General features: G+C 43.1%; 1 protein-coding gene across 4 annotated transcripts in view; it reads left to right on the top strand.

The window, feature by feature from the left end:
* Positions 1 to 10,719: 10,719 nt before the first annotated feature.
* SPTBN1 (spectrin beta, non-erythrocytic 1) overlaps positions 10,720 to 22,013 on the top strand; it is a 135,626-nt gene continuing 124,332 nt past the window's right edge. For 2 of the 4 annotated variants that reach the window (XM_049799684.1, XM_049799689.1), the window contains exon 1: positions 11,132 to 11,250. The gene's annotated coding sequence lies outside the window, so the exon portion shown is untranslated. Of the gene's footprint in view, positions 10,842 to 11,131; positions 11,251 to 11,780; positions 11,868 to 22,013 lie in introns of those variants that run through there. The other 2 variants (XM_049799685.1, XM_049799686.1) reach the window with 2 other exon arrangements.

Consider the following 22,013-nt stretch of genomic DNA (forward strand, 5'->3'; position numbering starts at 1 on the left):
TGTTTTCCTGTATGCTTTTATTAATATGCCTTAGTCTGGCTCTTGGGGTGTCTCTGCTGAAACAAGAATTTGTTAATTCCCTGGCCTCCCTGCTGGGACCACTTATATGTGTATTAGTTACTGTCGGTGATCATAGTGTATTATGAGCTCATGGAAAGTGTTCTATGGCTCTAAAAAGTGCTGGCTAGAACAGTATCTCTCTCCTTCTGACTCTGTTAGATTAGAATCTGAAGGGTTAAAAGCTGTGAAATGTATTTCCCATCCCCCAACCTATTAGTTTCTTAGACCTAACTGTGATTTTTTTGATGAAAGGGCTTTACAGACAAAACACAGATACTAAATAGTTCTGTGATGTATATTTTTGTTGTTGACTTGCACTGTTTCATGAGAGTAAAAAAAAAAAACCACCAAGGCTTCTACTCAAGCAGAAGCAGAATATACAAGTGTGCATGAAGTTACTCCTGTTACCATCGGGGTTTTTTAAATTATGTTTTTTCTTTTGGGTTCTTGTGAATCTCTCATTCTAAAACAAAATAAAAATAACTGAAGATCACAAAAAATAACTGCATTTTCATGCTGTATTCCTTTCTTGTTACATTTAACCCTTGTTTTTCTTTCATGTTGTACATTATTAAAACATAACTGCTATGTGTGCAGATTTGTATTCCAAGTGAAAAGCGCACACTGAATTCTTCCACCTTAATTGGAAAGACGTAGATCACTTCCTCTGTTTTCACTGTGGGCCTGATCTAAAGCTCAAGGAAGGAAGCTTTCAACAGGCATCAGTGTGGGCCTGTGTGTCACAGACACTAGAATGACTTTCTATGCATGGTGGGAAAATGGAATTTTCCATTCTACTCTTTTCCTTTTTAAAAGGACATGCACTATGTACTGGGTTATTTTTTAAATTATTTATACAACTGTATCATGACAAGCTACAACTTCCTCCAGTGTAAACATAGCTACTGTTTGTTTCTATAGTGTTTAGCTGTGTTTATAAGGTTTGGGGAGAACCATAATATAGCGTGGTGTATGCTTTCAAAAAATCCCCCCATTAATTTTCTCTAAAAACTTTTGGTCAGATTACACCACTAAGTCAGTGGAATTGCCTCATATCACCAGTAGGCCTGAGCTGGGAGCAAGGCTGGGTAGATACATGGTCTTGTATAGGGCTCTGCTGAGAAGGCTGTGCTCTACATATGTGCACACGTTTAAAACACTTCTATCCAGCTCAGTATATTTTTTGGACATTCTTCTTATATTAATTGCATAAGTTACGGTTCCTTGTACCACAAAACAAATTTTATGTAACCCATGGCTTTGGTTTTGTTCAATGTTGTACCTAAACCTTCTTGCATCCTCAGAATCTCCTGAATAAGATCCAAACATTGTGCATTTAGGCCATTGTCATAGCAATATATATTTTGAATAACTATATACATTTTCCAGTGAGTTCCAGGCTCTTGAGGGGAAAGGTGCAATCACAAATCTTTACCACTCTATATATTTCATCTTGAAATTTTGGCATCAGACTCTTTTGTCATATATTAAAGGCCATTCTTCTATTCTAGGCTTCCATTTGGTAGAGATGATCGAACTACTGCAGTGCATTGATTTGTAAAGTGCTTTGTGATATCTTGAGTGTGAATGCAGGAAAAAAATTCTGGTCTGTCAGGCGCTTAAAAATAAGTTCATCTCTTGGCTGAGAAAATCACTATGCTGTCACCTGTTTTTTGTGGTACATTTTTCATGGGTAGCACAGAGGATCTAAAAGCACTTGGGTATTGGGAAAAACAGTATAGGCAGCCTTTGATTTCATGGGGCCTCTCCTTCCCATCACTATCCCACTTTTCAAACTTTCCTAACAGCCATTTTGCCCCCCCCCCAAAAAAAAACAACCCACAAACAAACAAACAAAATGGATTGCCTGCAAATTCTGGATTTTTTTTCATGAAATCCAAACCTCAGTTTTGCTGCAAAGGATCCCATATGGGTTTGGAACTGTTGCTTGCCCAGGAGCAGAGCACAACCTGGTGTTTTCCAGATAAGTAAGAATAGGTATGCTAAGTGCATCCTTCTGCAGCTACTGCTCATAAGGACAAAAATGGCACATAACTTTTGACATGGAGATGATCCATCTGTCTTGACAGGCTAGTGGGGGATTTTTCCATCAGCCAGGGTTACTAGAGCCTGTCACAATTTGTTTGGCTGTGTAAAATTTACATTAATGTTTTTCCACTAATGTCAACAGCTCATAAAAAAAACCTGGATAAAAAGTCATAACCTTTGAAGATGAGGTGAATATTCAGTTAACAGGAAATAAAGCTGCTTTCCAGGAGACAGGATTCCTGGAGAGGAAGTATGCAAGAAGCTTCACCTGCTGTGTAAGTTTTGCTCTGTTTTTTCTGATTTTGTTTTTGTTTCTAGAGGATGAATATATTAAATGATAGCCTTCTAACTTGTTCTAGGCTTTTGCTGTTTTGTAATATCCTACACTCTGAAAGACAGGAATAAAGCATTGTGACCTCTGGCTAATTATAATAAAGATAAAAGTTGAGAGTGAGAGCCAAGGAAACTAGCCCACAATTAAGATTTAATTCTGCAATTCAACATTCCCCTCAGCTATCCACTAATTCTACTTCGTGATGAAATTTCTAACAGATGGTTTGGATCCTATAGGTGTGGATGAACTGCTAATACCAGAATATTAGCAGACTTTTAAAACTTCTTGCTAGTGTGCTAATGAGACAGCAATCTTCCCTCAAACTACAGGCAGGATTTGCAACAGTTTGATATGTTTACGCTCCTGCAAAAGTGACTGTTCCAGTGAGTAGTGAAAATGATTAAGTAAATGTTGTTAGGTACAGCCTTGGAGGAGGAAGACTTCCCTTCATACCCCTTCTGTGAAGGACTAAATAGTACTTTTGACTTTTTTTCCCCTCCTGTAAAAAAAAGTGTTTGGACCTTGAATTCAGGCACATAGGAGTAAGCTTCAAAAAGCTTTTAAAAAGTACCACAGCAATAGGGAGGAAGCAAAGATTTGCAGAAAACTGCTGCTCTAGAATAAGGAGCAAGAATGTATGAAATACCAGATCTGCTACTTTGGATTTCATGCAAGTCACTATTTATAGGATGATCAGCGAAGCTAGCTTCAGACTTCATTTATAAGTAGATGAGCGTACATTTCCCTTCTATGCCAGAATTTTCCAAACTGCAGTTTCATGCTTCCCTTGTTCTGATGAACACTGCGGGTGTTTTGTGGACATGTGGCTGGGCATTGTTAGGGGGCTGATAAAATTGTATTCAACAATAGATTCACCTTCCCGGTTAGCCAGTGCTGCAGTACAGTATGTGCAATCCCATTTTGAGACTGATGAAGGAACGTGGATTCTGTTTGCCTGCACACAGACAAAATGCTGATGACACTTTTGAAAAGGAGACTTGGGGCTTCTAAGACACTCAAAAACTTTTGACTGCAGTTTGAAAGTTTTATGAGAGGATGGCTTATTGTGTGGAATTTTGAAGATATCCTGCAGTCCATGCCTTAAAGTCCTTAAAATCTGCTGTACTTGGCTGCTTTTGACATTTATTTTTTTTCTCCCAGATCTGTTCTAAGACAGAATCTAGAAGTTCTTTGCCACTGGGGCAGCCCCATGACCACCAGACAGAGACTGATAGTTGCACTTAAACTCATCATTCTTGATCTTCATTGCTGAGAATACATAATTAAGAAGGCAAATTTTATAGGCCAGGATATTTTGCAAATAGGCAGTCTTTCATGGAAGCAGGTGAGAGATCTGTGCTAAATGAGGAAAAGGGAATCTTCCTAAAGCTTCTCACAATTAAAAATGAACAATGTGCACTCGCAAACCTGCACCTAAGTAACAGCCCTGGCGTGGTGTGTGTGTAGGATCTGACATGGAACTAGTATGCATAGGAGATAGCAACTTCAGGGTGAAGCTTTGAACATTAGAGCAGCCTATTTCTTCTGGTAAATAATTCTCATTAATATGCCGCTATGAAAATAATTTCATCCATCTATATGGTACTAGTATTAAAGTAGTGAGAGCAGATGACTGCACCTGGCTGACATTCCACTGACGTCAGACACATCCCTGTACAGGCAAACATGGTCTGCCTGCACAGAACTGAACAAGGAATCACAGCCTTAACAATTAACACTGAATATTATCAGACCAAGGTGATGACCACTGAAAGCATTTAAAAATGCTTTACCTTTTCTAACTTGTTTACACTGATGGGTTTTTGGAGTAAGTGCTGATGTCTTAACCTGACCTTTACCCAGCTACAGTTTCTATAGGAAAAGTAAGCATATTGTCAGAAAAGGGAATAAAATCTGGGAGAGCAGCTAAGAATGTAACTTTTTTTTTCCTGTTTTGATTTTCATTTGGCAGAGATGGCTAAATTAGGTTCACTGAAATTTGCTTTTTTCTCTCCTGTATCTGCCAGAGATCTGTATTTTCTGCCACATTAGTAGAAGAGACTACTTCGCTGTTGATTTCTTCAGCTATTCTTGTCTTTCCATGCCTGCATTTTTTCTTGTTACTTGTTGGGGTGTTTTGTTTTGTTTTGTTTTTTAATTAAAAAATCCAAATTTGGGTGTTAAAAATAGAGATGTTGTTATCCCACCAAGTAGTTAATGGACTAGCTGTTCCAATATAACCTATCCAAATAGACATGACAAACTTTCTGTTTCCTCAAATTACACAGACTGGCTAATGTGTATTTGTCTAATGCACCAAGAGGAAATAGAGGAGTAAAATTACAGTTAAACACCAGGAAAGAGAATAGAGAATAACATTTGGCAACAAGGGGGAAAGCTTTTTCTAAAGAGAATCGTGCAGATTTTCCGAGGACAGATAAACGCTGAGGCTTTTGGTCAGCTTACTTCACTATTTCTCTTTTGGTACATGTGAGGAAACCTTGCTGGATTAATACCTTTAATGCATGGGACTGATCCTCAGACTGCTGCACCACAAAGGATGTTTTGAAGCAGCAAGAAACTTACACTTGCCCATTTAGGTGTTCCTTAGTAAATGTCAGGCTTTTTCAGGGAACTTTTAGTCTGCAGTCAAATGTGCATCTCCAACTTGTAGGTGCAACCCTGCAACAGGTAGAAGTTTTCTAGCTGAGTGCTGGCAGCAGGGTAGCCTTGGGAGTGCACAGCTCAGCGTGTGACGCAAGTGCTACCCTACTTTTCAGGGTGGTTTTGTGCAGCTGCCCTTGGGCCTCTGCTGCTGCAGCTGAGCTATTTATTGGTGTATGAGCTAGCCGGCGTAAACCTACTTTGTGTCTGTCTGCACAGCTTCAGGCATACCTTTGACTGCAGTTGTAGACATTCTCTGTGATAGGGTTTCTTCCGTATGGGGCCTGCAGGACATACAAGTAGGTCCCAAGACACTTATTTTGTTTTTTAATGTACTGACTTGAACACAATGGAAATGTCTGCGAGGGATGTTGTGGTTCACTGGCCCTGTGCCTCTACCAGTTCTCTCTAATGCTTCCTGTCCCTCCACAGTGCTGCAGGCCCAGCACCAGGACTGCTGCCAGCACTTCTCCTGGATGTTGAAGGTTGCCGTGATGTTGGCACAGAGAGCAGGAAAGCCATCTTTTCTTCACACTGTCAGCATTTCCACTGCTGACTCTGGTGGTGTGGGAAGGAGACAGCAACTGGTGAAGGCCAAGGCAAAGGCTTTTGTAAGTGCCCTATACTTTAGTCATTTTCCAGGGTTTGGTATGCTAGGCCTATGGAGAAGTAGGCCCTAAGCTTATGGGAGCTGATGGTAGAGAAAATGGCTAAGAACAAATACTGTGGGGACGGGGTAGGCAGAAATTAGCAGAGGTGTTTGGGGAGCATTTAGGTTAACAGGGAGAAATAGGACTTTCTCAGCAAGAGAGTATTCCTAGACCTCTGATGTGCTGCCTGAGAGTAGAGCTGCTAAGGGTCTCCATGTTTCTGCTGTCTGTTTCTTACCAGTAGAGACCCTGCCTCTGTCACGCACATCTTTCTTACCTGCGGTTAGGTTACTGTGAAGTACTGTGCATGGAGATATCCTGGAAGTGTGCTTATTTCCTGATGCAGAATTCTGGGCTTGTCAGCTTCATGGGCTACTTCTAGAGAGAAGGGGAACCAGGGAGTGAGGCTCTAATGTGTTTCTGCAATGAATATTGCAAAACAGAAATACACTTGTAAGTAGATGACAGCGGATGCATTGCTACGAGGTGTTATTGAAGGCAAGGGTGTAGCACAGAGCTGGGTGTTCCTAAGATGATGAGAAGAAACAGAGTTATGTGAAGAAGAAATGTTTATGACAGAGAAGCCATCATGCTTCCAGGTAAGTTGTGCACATAGTGAGGAAGCTAAGAATTTTTCCTTTAGGCAGATTTTTGCCCATCTTTGATTTTCCTCTCAAGACATTGGCCAAGTCTGCTGTGAGACAGAGCACTAGTCTAGATTTGTGCCTTTGAGCCTTACCATGTGTTTAAAACTAGGTGTTATGGATGGAGGAAAGGTGTGTCTGGTGGGAAGAACGTGTCTCCCATCTCAATCTTACTGTGAACCTGCGTAACTGGAACTTTCTGATAACATTGCTTTTTCAGTTTAATGGTATAGCTAGGAAGTTTTTTTTATTGCAGTATGAACTTCTTTGTGTGCATTTCTTCTGTGTTTTTGGAAATTACCACCATCCTTAAATAGATTTTTTCTAGTTTTAGTAGTGCCTTAACAATTGTGGCTCTTAATATCTAATCTAGATATGCTGCTTTTGCTTCTGTTTGGAAATACCCTCTTGCAATTTCAGTTCACACAAGGATGACTGAAATGCCCTAGATCCTGAAAAGAGTAAAACTCTACACTAATTTTTTTTCATTTTGTTTTGAACAATGCATTAGGTTATTTAAACTATAATTTATTTTAAAACGATCTTTCAGAGATTATGGAATGTGCTTACCTTTACACACCTACATACTGTTTTCCTCTTGGTGAAGGTGTTATTATCCATATAGGTATATTTCTGTGGGATAAGGAACAGACAATATTATTGAGCACAGTGTCTTAGTAGATTTTCAAAAGAAAAGAAAGATTAAACATTTCTTCAATTGTAAGAAATCCATGGCTGCATGGACAAAACGTATGAGAGAAAAAAAAGCCCCTTGGGCTTCCGAGCCAAAGCCAACTAAAAAGTAATGGCAGAAGGGGAGTGACTTTGCTGAACATGGCTTTGCTGACCCTTTCCACGTCATTTAACAACAGTTTCTAATATGGCCATTCATTCTGCTCCTTTCAGTTTGATTAAAGGAGTGGGAATGTGGCCGTCAGTGTGAACAACCTGTTTGTCTAACTGGGTTTACTTGCTGGTATTAGGATGTGCTGGTATTTTAACTGTAATTATTCCCATCTTAATAGTCACAAAGTTGTAGGTTTTGGCTTTCTAACCCTGCAAGCTGAATGCTCATGCTGGAAATACTAACAAATATTTGCAGTAATTTTGTAAATGAAAACAGCATCTTCTGTCAAACCTGGAGATGTTGTTGTTAACTATTGGTGGCAAACACATTTGTACCTGCCCCATTCTTTACAAAATGTGGGCTCTTTAAAAAGAAGAAAATGGCTGTCAGTGACTGGGATAACTGGTTGGATCCCACAATACCCCTGCTATTCTGGTTCTTGCTTCTTCAGGCATCCTTTCCTACCCAGTTATTTCCATGATAATCAATGGCCCACCCATTTTTGAGCTATGGGAGTTAAGACAGACAGACAGAATCTTAAACACACTGGGTGCTTTTGCTTATTCCCATATATTACAATCTTTTTTCCCCTGCCTACTTGTTGGAGAGATATTAATAGCTGAGTGAAGGATGGTTTTTTTTCCCACCCGATGTTTCTTAACATCCTAGCATTTGAATTATTTTTTTTTAATTTTATACACACACACATACACATCATTGTTCTCTGAATTCCTATTACTGATGGCTAAAGTAAAAGCAACATTTATGCTGGATCAAAAAGCTGAGTTTTATCCTTCAGAACCCAAAATGTGAGAGAGTACATATACTTAGGCACTGGCTAGTTTTTATTGTTCACAGCCAAATTATTCAGCTTTTTCTAAGAGCAAAACTCTAGTTGGGCTATCAGAAATTGTTTTGTAAAATATTTTAACATATAGTGCATAAAGAAACTGTGTAGAACTTTTCGTGTTATTTGGGCCAGATTTAGTGAACCTGTTGATCAGGAGCAGTGTCTTAATCCTGCAGATATTCCAGCTAATTTCAGTACCATGGTCTGGGGGAGTTCAGGAAGGCTGGAAAAATTTTTTTCATTTATTTTTCTTTTCTCTGTTGTATGTAACTTTTTCAAGTGATTTAAGTGATTGACTTGTCCTTTATTACAGTAATGGTTAAGAAGGGTTTTGCTTGGAATTATTATTGTTGTTAAATTAAAAAAAAAAAAAAAAAAAAAGGCTCTTTTTACCTCTTTGCTACCACCATGTACATGACATAGAAGCAAGTACCTTCTAATATCTGTGTGGAAACCCTAATCGTGGGCTCTTATTGTACAAGTTGCTGTACAAACAAAGAAAAACAAAGAACCCAAAGATGGCCCATTTTAGATATTTTAGTATCTAGGGTTGCAGTTAGGCAAGACGATTGAGCTGATCTAACAGTTTGCTGCTGAAAGGCAGCTCAGCTCACTGAGCCACAGTTCAGCTCAGTGAGCCAGCAGAGAACTGTTCTCTTGTTGCTGACTTAGGTTTTACCAAGGCGGGGAGGCATGGGTGGACCACCAGACCCAGTGCAAGAGAGGAGCAAGAAAAGGGAGAGGGGGACAGGGTGGCTCCTTAGCTGTTCTATTTTTACTGCATCCCAAGAACTGGATATGAACCACCACAGATGACAAACATGGAAGTACATGCTTAACTCTTGCCAAGATACTTGTAGGTTTTACGGTGACAGAACATTTTAAAAAGGGTTTCTGAATGCCTGAGGAACTTTTCCCAAGTTTGAGGGACTTAGGAATGAGAGAAAGCGTGAGGTTACTTGTCTTATATCCTGTCAAAGGTAGGTGCTGATGCTGAATATGGGCAGGTACAGGGAGAGCTGAAATTGCCAATTATCAGTTTGTGCCTGATCTGAGAAGACCACTGGAAAGATATGGAGAAAAGGATGGCTTGTTCCAGCTGACAGATGAGGAAACATGCAGCAGCATTAGGAGTGAGTTCAGGTGGGCAGGGGTGCATCTGTAAAGGATACAGAAAAGGATGCAGCCAAAACTGAAAAGTGAGGTGATGAGAATCTGCATGAGAGCATTGGCCACGCAGCTGGATAGGGCAGGGTACGGTTCTAGGCCTGGATAAAAAGAAAGGAGCCGAGTCCAGCTGAGGATGGTGTCCAGACCAGAGACCTAAATGAGGAGTAGGGTTGTGATATTGGCTGCTGTGATCAGGTCCAGAGGTAGCAGGTAAGTTACTGGCCTCTTTGGTTGCGGTTGAGGAGCTCTCTTTTGTATATGTTGAACCAGTGGCTTGCCATCCTGTAGGTGCCAAAAGGGCAGAATGAGATTTTAATTTGGGTAAGATAAGAAGCCTGGAAAGAGAGAGGTAGATCACAGAGAAACTGTTACTGAATGTCTGTGTTACATGTTTATATTTTATGGGGTGAGTTCACGCAACAACAAGTACAGAGGGAGTGGCAGATTAAGTGTCCCATTCAGACTCCCACTGGAAGTTGGGAGTATGAGGAAGATGCACTGAAGGAGCGGTAAGGAGGTTACTCTAGGGGAGCAGTCTTGGAAACCAAAGGAGAACAAAATATCAAAAGGAGTCAGGCTGATAATTTTGACAGGATGGAAATGAAGCACTATTCCAGAGATTGTCAGGAAGCAGCTATTAGAAACTTTGGCAAAGCAGCCGAGTATGAAGGGGCAGGAACCAGATAAGAAGAAATTTAAGATAGGTGCAAAGGAGAGGAACTCCAGACAGCAGTTAAATACTGTGTTTAGGAGTGAGTGTGGGGATGAAAAGCAGGAGAGAAGACAATGATGGCTAATGAGGCAAATGAAATCAATGGTGGTGTTTGATTTTTTTAATTTTTTTTATTTTTTAAAGATGGGTAATAGTAGTCCATAGCCGTATTGCAAGTGAGATATTTGGGATAGCAGGTGGGAGGGAATGAGAATGGGCACGAAGAGGGTGAGGACACAGATGCAAGCAGGGCGACTGGGATTAGCAAAGGAAACCTGAAGCAGAAATGTCTGCCTGTGGACTGGATGGCGAAGAGGGGCACGGGGGAAGGAGGAAAGGCACGCCAGCTGTGCGTTAGCAACTTTCTCTAGGAAGACAGGCAAAATCCTACCCAGAGAAGGAGGGAAGAGGGGACGTGTGGCAGAAGGGCATCTGGGGTTGAGTTTCAGGGGCACTGGGTGACACTGGCAAAGGGAGCTGTTTACGTGGGAAGGTGGCAGGACTGAAGCGGGAGAGGATGACTCCGCAGTGGAGGAAGTCAAACCCAGGATGGGATTTCCACCAGGCATGACCGAGCAGCAGGCAAGTAGCACTAGAGGAAATGGATGCTGGGGGTGAGCCAACACCGTCTTTGCGATAGGAGAGGGTGTCAGAGAAGGAGGAGCGTGAAGGCTAGAGAGATCCAATAACCAGATGAACGAAGGGAAGGAGAGCTGGGAGCAGCCGGCAGCGGTGGATAACATTCGAGGCAGGCTGTGAGCGAGGGCCCGCGGGGAGGCTGCTGCGCGGAGGGGCGAGATCGGGGGGGGGGGGGGGGGGGGTGACGGCGGGCCGAGGCCTCACCACCAGCAGCAGCACCAGGTGCGGCAGCCCCTCCGCGCTCCCCCCGGACCCCGCCCGCCGTTACCGGGGACAGCGGGGCAGCAGCCCCCGCCCGGCCGCTTGGCGCCGGTGCCCCGGCGGGGAGGGCGGCCCGGCTCCGGGGACGCCGGGGAACACCTGCCGGCGCCCGGCCCGGCTCCCCGCGCCGCAGGGCGGCGGCGGCGGCGGCCGCTCGCCGCCACCGCAGGGAAGGGGCGCGGGGGCGGGGGGCTGCGCTTCGCCCCCGCCCCGCCGCGCTGTCCCCGCCCCTCGCCCCTCGCAGCCGCCGCGGCCGGGCGGGCGGAGCGCAGCGCAGCGCAGCGCCGCGGGGGCTGCGGGCGCCGCAGGTCACTCCCCGCCGCTGCAGCCGCCGCCGAGCAGGGAGAGCCGCCGCCCGGGCAGCAGAGAGGTAGGGGCGGCCGGGCCGGGGGCGGCCCTCCCCACCCCCTTCCCGGGGTTGCGTGCTTTGTGTGTGTGTGTGTGTGTGTGTGTGCGTGCGTGCGTGTGTACGGCGGGCCCGCCGCGGCGGTGACCGCGGGCGGCTCCCGCAGCTCCGCCGCAGCCTCGCTCCGCCGCGCTGGGGCGGGCGGGAGAGCGAGTAGCGGCCCCGGAGCAGCGCGGGCCGGGTGCGGCCTTCTCCCCTCCGCCCCCGCTCGCTGCCCCGGCGGTGGGGCCGCTTCCCCCACGGCGGGCTGTCAGGGCGCGGAGCCGCCCCACCCTGCGGCGGGCCCGGCGCGGCCCGGCCCGGCCCGGCCTCGCCTCTCCTCTCCTCTCCCCTCCCCGGGGGCCGCGGCCGCCGCCCCTGCCCGCCCTCCGCGCCGGTGCCGCTTCTGCCGCGCAGCCGCACGCCCCGCCGCGGTGCGGAGAGCCGCGGGCGCGCTGCGCCTCGGGACCGCTAGTACCCTTATTTTATACACACGTTACTGATATTATTTTCTATTTTATTTTTGATTCTTCTTCTTCCTTTGGCCGCAGGCGGCGGCGCGGAGGCGGGGGCCGCTGCGGGAGCGGGCGGCGGCGCGGCCGGTGTGTGGGGCGGGGTGCGGGGCCGCTCCGCGGGGTGCGGGGGAGCGCGGGCGGGGCCGGGCGGGGCGGGCGGCTCTGCGGGGCTGCGGCGGGCGGGCGGGCGGGCGCCGGTGGGGAGGCGGCGCGGAGGGGCGTCCGGTTCGCGGCTGGGGTCTGGGCGGGCGGCTGTCAGGTCGTCACCCGCTGCGGTGCTTTGTACTGTGGGAGCGCCGGGCTCCGGAATAACGCCGGTACAGAGCGGCGTTCGCCTTTCGCAGCCGTTAAACGCGTTGCTTTGGTTGCTTTCATCCGCTGCTTTGATGGGTTCTCGTGTACCTGAAGCGAGGGCACAGTTAAAAGGGCACAATGCACGGACTCGATTTCATTATCCGTTTTAGGCAGCTCTTGCAGTGAGATGGGTATGGGCCTGATTTAACAACAAAAAAAATATGGCAGACTTCTGCTAGATACTGTAAGACTGCAGCAGCTCTGAAAAATCCTTGTTCGTGGCACCGGGGTCTGGCGTTTTATTTGGATACCCCTCCCTAAGGCTGATTCTTTTGCTCTTGGAGTGATAAAACAGGACTAGAGCGAGTAATTGAATTTGCAATTTCGGTATCTTTAGCTGTGAGTAAAATCGCATTCTTGTTTAAAGAAGGCGAGTAGCGGTCTGTATTTCTAAACTGTACTTATTCAACGCTGTCCATAGATGTAAATGTTAAACGTTCAAAATCAGCAGCAGGATCACTGTAGGAGGGAATAAACATAAACTGTCAAGATCCGGAGCATTCAGTACAGCCTTCGACCTTTATTGGCAGGATAGAAATATTATGAAACCTGCTTATTGAACTGTCTAGCCAGTTCAGAAAAAATGCTGTTCTTCACTCAGCCCCCTGAATGTATTGTGCTGAAAGACATCTTGGGGAACAATGCTCCCCAGTCTAAGGATTATAGAGGCAGGTCATGTAGAGTAATTTATTCAAAGAGATATCAGCCATGTGAAAATGTCAAGGGACTCCTCAGGCCATTGCAGGAAATCTCTGCTGGAAGAAGGACTTGCATATACTCGGAAGTCTCTGGAGGGAGAGGTGGGAGATGAAAAGAGAATGGGATAAAGAGCCAGGAAGGGTGGGTAACGGTAGCTAGATGTGATTTCTAAAGAAGTGTTATTATCCATTGGCATTCTTTTTTCTCGCTGCTTCTCAGTAAAACAGCAATGGCTGTTGTGATGCCTGCATGACTTAGCGGTGGTTGTAGGGCTATGGGGATGGACTAGTGGGCTTGCTAATGTGTCTCAACCAGCGCTACATAGGTGATAAATAAAATAGGTAGGGAATATTTTGTTACTTCATACAGCAGCATAAACACATTTTGAAAAAAGAGGTCAGGTTATGGAACGGTAGCCCGTTTTGTGTTTTTCTGTAATGCAGCTTAAGTGCAGTAGATGATATTCCGTGAAGCAGGATGCAGCATTTTTGGATGAAATAGGAGCTTGCAGCAGTTATGTGGCAAAAAGCGTTACAGATGCTGTTTCATCTCTATGGTGGCATGAATCCTGCAGCTTTTGGTATTACTGTGTGTTACTGAACTCTGCCTGTACGCAGAAGTGGAACAGAGAAGGGGGCAAAACGCTCACGCTACATGTATGGAGACCAGAACACTGCCGCATGTCTCTGAGACAGCTCCTTTTAAGTAGGCGTACCAAACCATTTTATGAAAGATGTTTTCCCTTTAACATACATAAAATTTAATCAGTTAAAACCCCTTTATTGGGTGGGCCTGTGATGCTCATTTATATTACGTCACTGACTAAGGATTTATTTTTTATGTGGGTCAGTTACAGGATTTAATATTTGTACTTAGATTACTTGTAAAATAAGCATTGTATTTCATTAGCGAGGAGTATATGGACATATTTTGTGGAATACAGATGAGAAGGTCTGTTTGTGCAGATGTTTAAGGCTCCGACTGCAAAAGTTACTTAGATAGTTAATCTCTATAGACACCTAAATTCCTTAGTCATCTGATCTGGGCACAAGTTAAAAACCAGTGCAATAGTTTATCATTGCCCATTACCCATGAGTCAGCTCCTAAATCTAGTCCAGGCTGGTATCTCTGACCACAGGCCTCCTGCTTGCCATTTCATGGTTCTAGGAAAGCCTCCGCAAACTGCGGTGCTTGTGCTATGGGAACTGGATGGCCTTATGTCGGAGCAAGGAGCCACCAGCAACCCCTTGGATCTTTTCGAGACTCGGTTGAATGAGGGGATTGCTAAGTAGAGCAGTGCAGGCTATTTTCTGTGGTGCGTGGTACACACCGTGCAGTGGAAACTTCTGATGAGACCAGGCCAGTGCTCCATGATATAAACTGTGTAGAGCCATGTAGGGCTTTTCTGACACACGAGCTTGTGCTGTGGGCTTGCTCCAGTCCCCAACTGATGGAGCTGGGGAGTTTCCCAGTACATTGAATGCTTACCTCTGTCTAAGCTCATGGCAACTTTCCCAAGTTAAACCAGCAGGAATCTGGCCTAGAGGTATTGAACGTGAAAATCTATTTGTCTTCTCTTGCTTTCTAGTGTATTTACACCTTAGAAGTCATCTTGTGTTTGGTTGTTATCACCAAATAACGCTCACCTGGTGAAGCAAGTGTTGGAGCTGAAATGTGTGTCTGTACCATCAAATGGCACTGAGCTATAAGCAGTGTTCGGCAAAGAGGCTGCGTTGAAGATTGCTTCCCCCACTGTTTTTTGTTTTTTTTCTTTTTTTTTTTCTTCTCCCCTACATATGGTTTTCATTTGTCAGATTTTTATTATTACTCTTAAAATGATCTGTTGTGAATTTGTTTTTCTAATGAACATGAGTACAATGTTGCAGCAGTTACAGCTGGACTTTTCCAGACTTTGCTTTCCTTTAATGAAAAAAGGGTTACAGAGACATTACCTGTAAGGAATTTTTCTTATGCCTAGTAGATCTCAACTTATTTAACAGCTTTAACAGAGTGATATAGATCAATTCTATATATTTAAGCAGGCAGCTTTTTTTCCTTTTTGTCCTGCTTTATTTCTTTTTCATCTATTGTTAATCCCAGACACATCTTTTACTGTCCATTCCTCATTAAAAACCCAGTTTTGCATGGCAAAAACTTTCGTATGTTTTTTGTTGATGGTTGACTTCGTAATAGGTTTTATAGTTGTTTGAGAAAGATGGCTAGGGTGGGTGGGGTTGTGTCTGAGAGTGTTATTTCTATTTGCAAGTAAAATGTGTGTGATTAGGAAAAGATACACACCAATCTATAATCTTTGTGCTCTGGGATTTTATACATCTTCCTATGGCCAAGGGCAGATTAAGGTTGAGGAATATCTTGAGCTATTGTTTTTCAGCACCATTAACATTTTTCTCAGCTTCTTCCCTGTAAGGTTTGTTTTATTGTCGAACGGTGAAAATTTCAGGATGTTCTTACTTTTTCACATCTCTTCACTTTCTTCCTGTTATTCTCTTTATATATTGTATACACTTACGGTTTTTTTCAAGCTGCATGTTTTTTAGCACACCAGCAATGTCTTCGGTGTGTCACCACTACCACCAGAGAAACATACTATGCTGTTGTGCAGTCATTTTTATTTCACAATCTTTCAAATGTGCTAAGCATTAGAACTTTAAAAAGAAATGGTATGTTGGTTCGATTTATTCAGCAACCCCTCACATCAAGAGAGCAGCAAGAACTGAACAAAAGAGTCACTCTGTGTGAAAATCTTGTGCTAACAGATGCTAACACACACCTGTTAGATACTACGAATAGATTAGCTGGTCATACCAGTCATGCTGTTGGAACAGGAGAGGTGTGCCATTAATACCCTGTTCATAGATCTAAAAATATACTGCTATGAAACTGTTCACAGGTAAATGTTCCAAATTAAGTAGCTTTTCTGTTTACTGGGATTCTGAACACAGGCTGTTCTCTGTTTGGAAGAAGTGGCCAGATCCTGAAGTTACACCTGCTGAGCAATTTGCCTGTGATCTGTGAAACACATTCAGGAATGATGTTCTTGGATTTAGTCTCCTGTTTTTGTTCACATATCTGCAGCTGTACTCAAGAGGAAACCGTTTCTCCTTCTCTGTTAAAGTCATACTGCTTGGAGTTAGTATAGTTATGAGAATATGAAATAAGAATGCTTCTGGAAGTAAATGGAGAAACTGTGGACTTGCTATGGAAAAAGACTTGCGAAGAAGCAGTAGCACAGGGGTTTTTTGTTTGTTTATTTTAAAAAGAGGAGTAGGGATTGACTGACAGCTCAGTTTTATTGGAGTGACTATGGGGTTTGGTTTTGTTAATTATGACTCACCACAGTTGTGAGAATGGGGAATGATCCCTGAAATGGGCTTCAGTCACGGGTGAGCATGTAAATGGGTGTATAGGAGGATATGCAATATATTCGTTCTGTGAAGATACGCAGTTAAAAAGACTTAGTTTAGCTGGTGGAAGATGTAATCAGAGATGAAGATACGCAGACCTAAACAAAAACCCCAAGCTTTTCTATACCACTTCATTGCCCACATGATTGAATGGCATGTAGGTTAGTGTATTTGAAGTAGCCAACTTAATGAATAAAGTGTTTATGCTTTATCTGTTCAGTACCACTATAGAAAGGGGTTGAATGGTTGTTATGATCCTTTCTGGTCTTAGTCCATAGGGACTACAGACCTTTAGTTCTGCTTTTTTGTTTTGGGTTTTTGTTTGTTTTTTTTTTTAAGTTTGCCTTGAGTTTTCTTAAAACGCAGCATCGCATCAAGATAATGACTGTGCTAAAATCTCACAATTCAGGGCTTCATTTGGGTGCCTGTAGTGGTCAGGAAGGATCATCCCTCCGCCTTGAATTTTGTGGGGTTTTATTTCTATTTTTTCCAGTTTCTTAGAGGCATTAGTGGCTGGGGGCTGGCTGGGGTGAGACAGTGAGCTGGGTGGGAGGTGCTCTGAGGTGACGTGGAGGCTCCTCTTGGAAGCCTGGCCCTGACGTTTTAAGGTTATACTGATAGCTGAATTTGATACCAGGCAGAAATTTCTACCAAGCCAGTCCAACAGGCATCTTTGGGAGGTCTTTAATCTTCACCGTGGGGTTCAGCCCCTAGTACTGTTACAGTCCCAAATAGACGGTCAAGGTCTTCTACAAGGCGTTGTGGGGACTTCTTACCATCAAGCAATAATCTGGATCTGCATTTTTTGTTTTTGTAAGTTACTGCCATTTGATCCTAAATTAATCCTATCATTCTATTGATTGATGTATTATAGAATGATATTGAGTATCTGCTTTTTATTTTTACTTTTACATGATAAAAGGGAGCCTTGTGTTTGTAAGGGCAAGAAAGCTGTCAATATATATTGTTACGGCATGGTGAGTGCTGGCTGACTGAGCAGGTCTAGAACCTGGTTTACAATGGGGTTGATTTGTGGTTACTGCAGTCAGTAATGCAGAATAGAAAATACAGTTTTGTGCAGTATGACCAAATCCTTATTTTTTCCACTCATGAAATCAATTTCACTTAGTGCTTAGACACCACAAATACTCCAGCTAATTATAGCAAGTAGTTCCTCTGGGTTTTTTTGGCTTAGAAGGGAAAAGGTGCTGCCTGCTGTATCTAAATTAACTCAACATAGATAAATTTATTTTAACACCCACACGTTTTAGTTTGGGTATCTGAGTTTGAAGTGTTGGCTTTTGTGTGTAGCTAAACTAATAATGAGATTTTCTTCCCAAGGGCTTTCACTGACTTTTCTCTTAGTAAACAAATATTTAATTGAAGTGTTTAAGGGTGATCTATAGCCAGTCTCTGCAGATGGAGAGCTTTGCATTGGTGGGTAGCTTGTGGCTCTGCTATGCTGGTGGCATATACATTTATAGCAACACTGGAATGCAGCATGAAGCTGAACATTCTAGTCTGTGCTTGGAGAAAACAGTTTTTGCCTCTCACCAGCAAATTACTGGCCTCTCTGCTTTAGGAAGGGTACTTTGGGCCTAAATCTGCTTTATGGAAGTCAGTGGGAGTTTTGATATAGGAGGATCATCCAGTAGACCACCCTTTATTAGACCCTGCATCATATGGGGGTCTAGTGAGGAAGTCAAGAAAGCTAGTGATCTTATTTCACGCTTTGCCACTTATACTATATGAAATATGAAAGCAAGGGAGTTGAGCAGCAGGCACTGGTTTTGTGTGCCTGAACTTTCAAAAAGTATGGTATCTGCATCTCTTGAGATTTGAACAGTCCTTTAGTCAGCCTGACTCAGAGATGATGAGTTGGGAGAAAAATGGGCTTTGAACTACCATGCTGCAGTTCACTTTAAGTTAACAGGTATTCCTTATCATGTAGAGTCCATATGTGGTAAAGATAGCCTAGTTAGTTTAGTATCTGCTTTATTTTTGTAACTGCAAATATTGTGACCTTTTTCTGCACGTAATACTATGAATAATTATCTACAGTTTCATGATAGTCAAAGGTGAATAGATTAATTGCTAACTTTTTATTTTTAACCCTTTTTTTAGAGTAACGTACTCTTACTGTAATTTTAAATGCTTTTAGGAGGCCATATCCTAAGCCTGAAAAAAAATCTGGTGTACTTTGGTGGAGCTACACTGGTTTGCACTAGTTGAAAAAAATCCATCTTGCAGTCTTGAAGTTTTGATAAAACAAATACTGGAGCCTGTTGTATTTTATTCTTTTTGTGTTTTTGCCATCAGAGAAGCTTTTCCTGATGTTTTTCTCATTTGAAGGCTGATTGTACTGAGTGACCTCTTGCTACTAAAGGGTGGGTCAGTTTATGTGGGAAAGTCTTAGTCAATGTGTCTGGGAGATAAGTGGGACTGCATCCCAACAAGCGTGGTGCATTAAATACTGGAATGTGCTGGGGATCTGCCAGGAGATTGGAAGCAGGACTATGCGACAAGCGCAAACGCAGTCACACTCTCCCTAAAATAGTACTCTGGATAACAGGAGATCTGGAAAGTTATCACTTACCTCATTTTAGCACAAATTCTTTCCTAAAAATGGATTATTGACTGAGAGTTCAGGGGGATTTTTTTTTTTTTTTTTTTTTGATAATACATTCTCTTTGCATCTTAAGAACGTTTAGGTCACTCTCAAGTCTTTAGCTGAAGACAGGATAGGACTGCAAGTAAGGATGAAAAAGCTGTATTAAAACCATACAAGAGAAGCACAAACCCTGCAGTCCCAGATTAGGGAAAGCTGTTTATATAATCTTCATTGTTATCTGAATGAGAAACGAGATGGATTTTTATCTTAGTGTAGGCTTAGTACTAACGTCTTCAAATTCATCTTGAACTGTCTGAAAGTATCAAGGTAGAGATAAATCAGTTCAGCAGCCTCAGACATGCCTGGGCTGGTTGTTGGCGACAGGATTTTGGCACAAGACACTGAATGCAAGCAATCAGTGTTTGGATATTAAAATGAACAGCGGTTTACCACTGCAGACCGTATATGGTTTTGTTTAAGGGTAAAAATAAGCAAATTTGATTTTCGGCTCCATGTCAAATTTGTCAACAGAAGAATCTGATTCTGCAGCTTTAGTTGTTGGCATAAGCCATTTAAACTTAAAACCTGTGATGCCTAAATTAGTTTCTTACGGAAAGAGGATGAGTTAGCTTCTAAATGGGATAGTGTGAGGAAAGTGCGGGGGCTGGGGTGGATGATCCTTTGTAGCAAGGTTGTAATATACTGAGTCAGCAGGTGGTTGTGTTTAGCCCTGGTGCGAATCTGCTGTAGGAAAGTATGGATTGAAATAACTGTTCCCTGGATGTGTGTTTGCATTGCTGCAGGGACCTGGACAAGGAACTCCGTAAAAGGAAAAAATAAAAGTTGAAATGTTACAGAATAATTAGATTCAGAACAAAGAGTCTGGACTACTGTAAGTCATGACCTTTTAGTGCATGCAGATTTCAGGGCAAGTGATGAGCTGCACTTATTAAAAGGCAAATGGATTACTTCATTTGTGGAAAAACACCCATCAGCTTCTGGTCTGTACTGCAAGCCTGGGATCAGTTTAGCTCTTGAGAACCACAAGATGTAACTCTCTCATCGTGCCTGTACCAGAACTGAAGTCTCTGGCCCCAGGTATTAGGTCCACATGGCCTGTGCTCAGAGAAGAGCAGTTTTATGTCCCCTGTGCTGCAGTCTCTGAGCTTCTCTGTGGGGAGGAGACTGATTTAGCCTGTCATACAGCAACCAACAGCTGCAAGGCTGCTTTATGTTTTGCTGGTTTACAATACATTGGGAAAGGAAGGCTGTTGCACTGGCTCAGGATAAAGTGGGGCACAGTGGTTACGCTCCAAAGTTTGTTTTGTGAGAGGATGTGGCATACCAGATACACCTGCTCTGCACCACAGGGGGATTCCCTGACCCCAGCTGGCCCATTAAGCCAGCTTTGCAGCTTTCCATCGCTGGAGTGTGTAAAGTAGCTTTATTGCCGGTCAGGATCTGAATCCAAGGAGTGATGCTTGCATAAAACTCAGGTAAAAGGTAAATAGGGGTAAAGTAAAAAAATGCAATCCAATCAAGTTTCACTGAGCTGTGTCTTTTTTGGTCTTGCACACCTTCAGATTATCTCTGTATTAGGAGGCATAAAAATTCCCAGAAAATGCACCATTTACGTAAGAGATGTGAATAACAGTTAATAATATGTTAAACTGCCCCGAGGAGCTGAAAGATAGGGGAAGTAGTTTATTTTTAGAGATCTATTCCCATTGTATGCTAGACAGCAAGAGTAAAATGACTTTGAATTAAAATTATACCACAAAGAATTAAAGATATTTTTCCCAGACAAGTATTGAAGTACCCATAGTGTAGTAATGACATATATCTGCCAGAATAGTAATGAAACACTCAACTGCATTCTTCACTTTGTTTAGTAAGAAAAGAGGGACCTTCTATGTTTATTCTCCTTGCAATATTCTGACTTTTCTTTCTCTGTGATGCTTAAGAATGAAGGATCTGAATCCCCAGTTGTGCCAAGTTACATAGCTACATACCAGCGTGTGAAGCTGTGCTGATTTACATTATCACAGCCTGTGGCTTTAGTTTTTAGATCATCTTTGTATAAAAATATGCAGAAGAACGTATCTGAGATAATTTTATATTGCTCAGTTACATTTCTGAACCATGTTAGAAACATAAAGTTTGTAAAAAATGTGAAAAGACACCAAAAAGTTGGTAAATGACTCTAGGAGTCAAGGATGGTGATACCTTCTTTGTGGGCAGGTGTGAGTGATAGGGAGCACATAGCTCTTATCTTATCTGCGTTTTTAGTCTAAGTAATCCTAATCGGGTAGTAAATCCTGAGTGAGATTACGCTGCTGGAGTGTGTGTGACAAAGATCAGCATTTAGATACGCTGTAGGGGTATAGCAGGATCTAGAGATTCTCATTTAGTATTTATTGGTGATAGGCTGAGGTAAACGAGAAGTTTGATTGCTTTAACTAGGATCTTCTTCTGAACAAGTGGAAAAGAAACATGGTGAAGACCTAATGATCTCATTGCTGAACCAGAGCTGACAGGTGAGGACCACATGGACATACCAGTGATAGGTGGAGCACTGAGTTGGCGGAGGGCATGCCAACCATTTTAGAGATGTTTCTACAGCTGTTGCTGACTAGCAGAAAATAATATGAATCACTTTGGTTTGCAGTGGCTCAGCTTGCTGTGAGAGTTCAAAGAGTCACAAAGTTCCTCAGATTCCTGGCATGGGGTGATGAACCTACATGTCACCTTAAGGGCAGTTTACAGAGCAGCGTGTCCACGTTATTCCAGGGTGCCTTTAACAGTAGTACAGCTGTTTTCATTTTTAACTTCTGGTTGTCATAAGCTGTGGCAGGATGCCAAAGAGCCAAGGAAGAGCTTTGGGCCTGAAATTAATTTTCAGCAAACTGGATTAGATTGGCGCCTGTCGCAGTCTTACATTGAAAGTTTTATGCGTGTTTTGATATAAATGTATCTCCTTCCTGATACTTAACTTGGCCGTAATATAACTTGGTGTTCTAAAGAGAGATAGGAGGGCATGCAAATGTATAAAACAGGGACAAAAATAACTTTGTATGTATTCTTAATGTTCTTTTTTGTGGATTGATCAAAATGTTGCGATTTTTTAAAAGACTAAAATGCTTG

The sequence above is a fragment of the Accipiter gentilis genome, chromosome 5 (genome assembly GCF_929443795.1).
Source record: "Accipiter gentilis chromosome 5, bAccGen1.1, whole genome shotgun sequence".
Classification (NCBI taxonomy): domain Eukaryota; kingdom Metazoa; phylum Chordata; class Aves; order Accipitriformes; family Accipitridae; genus Astur; species Astur gentilis.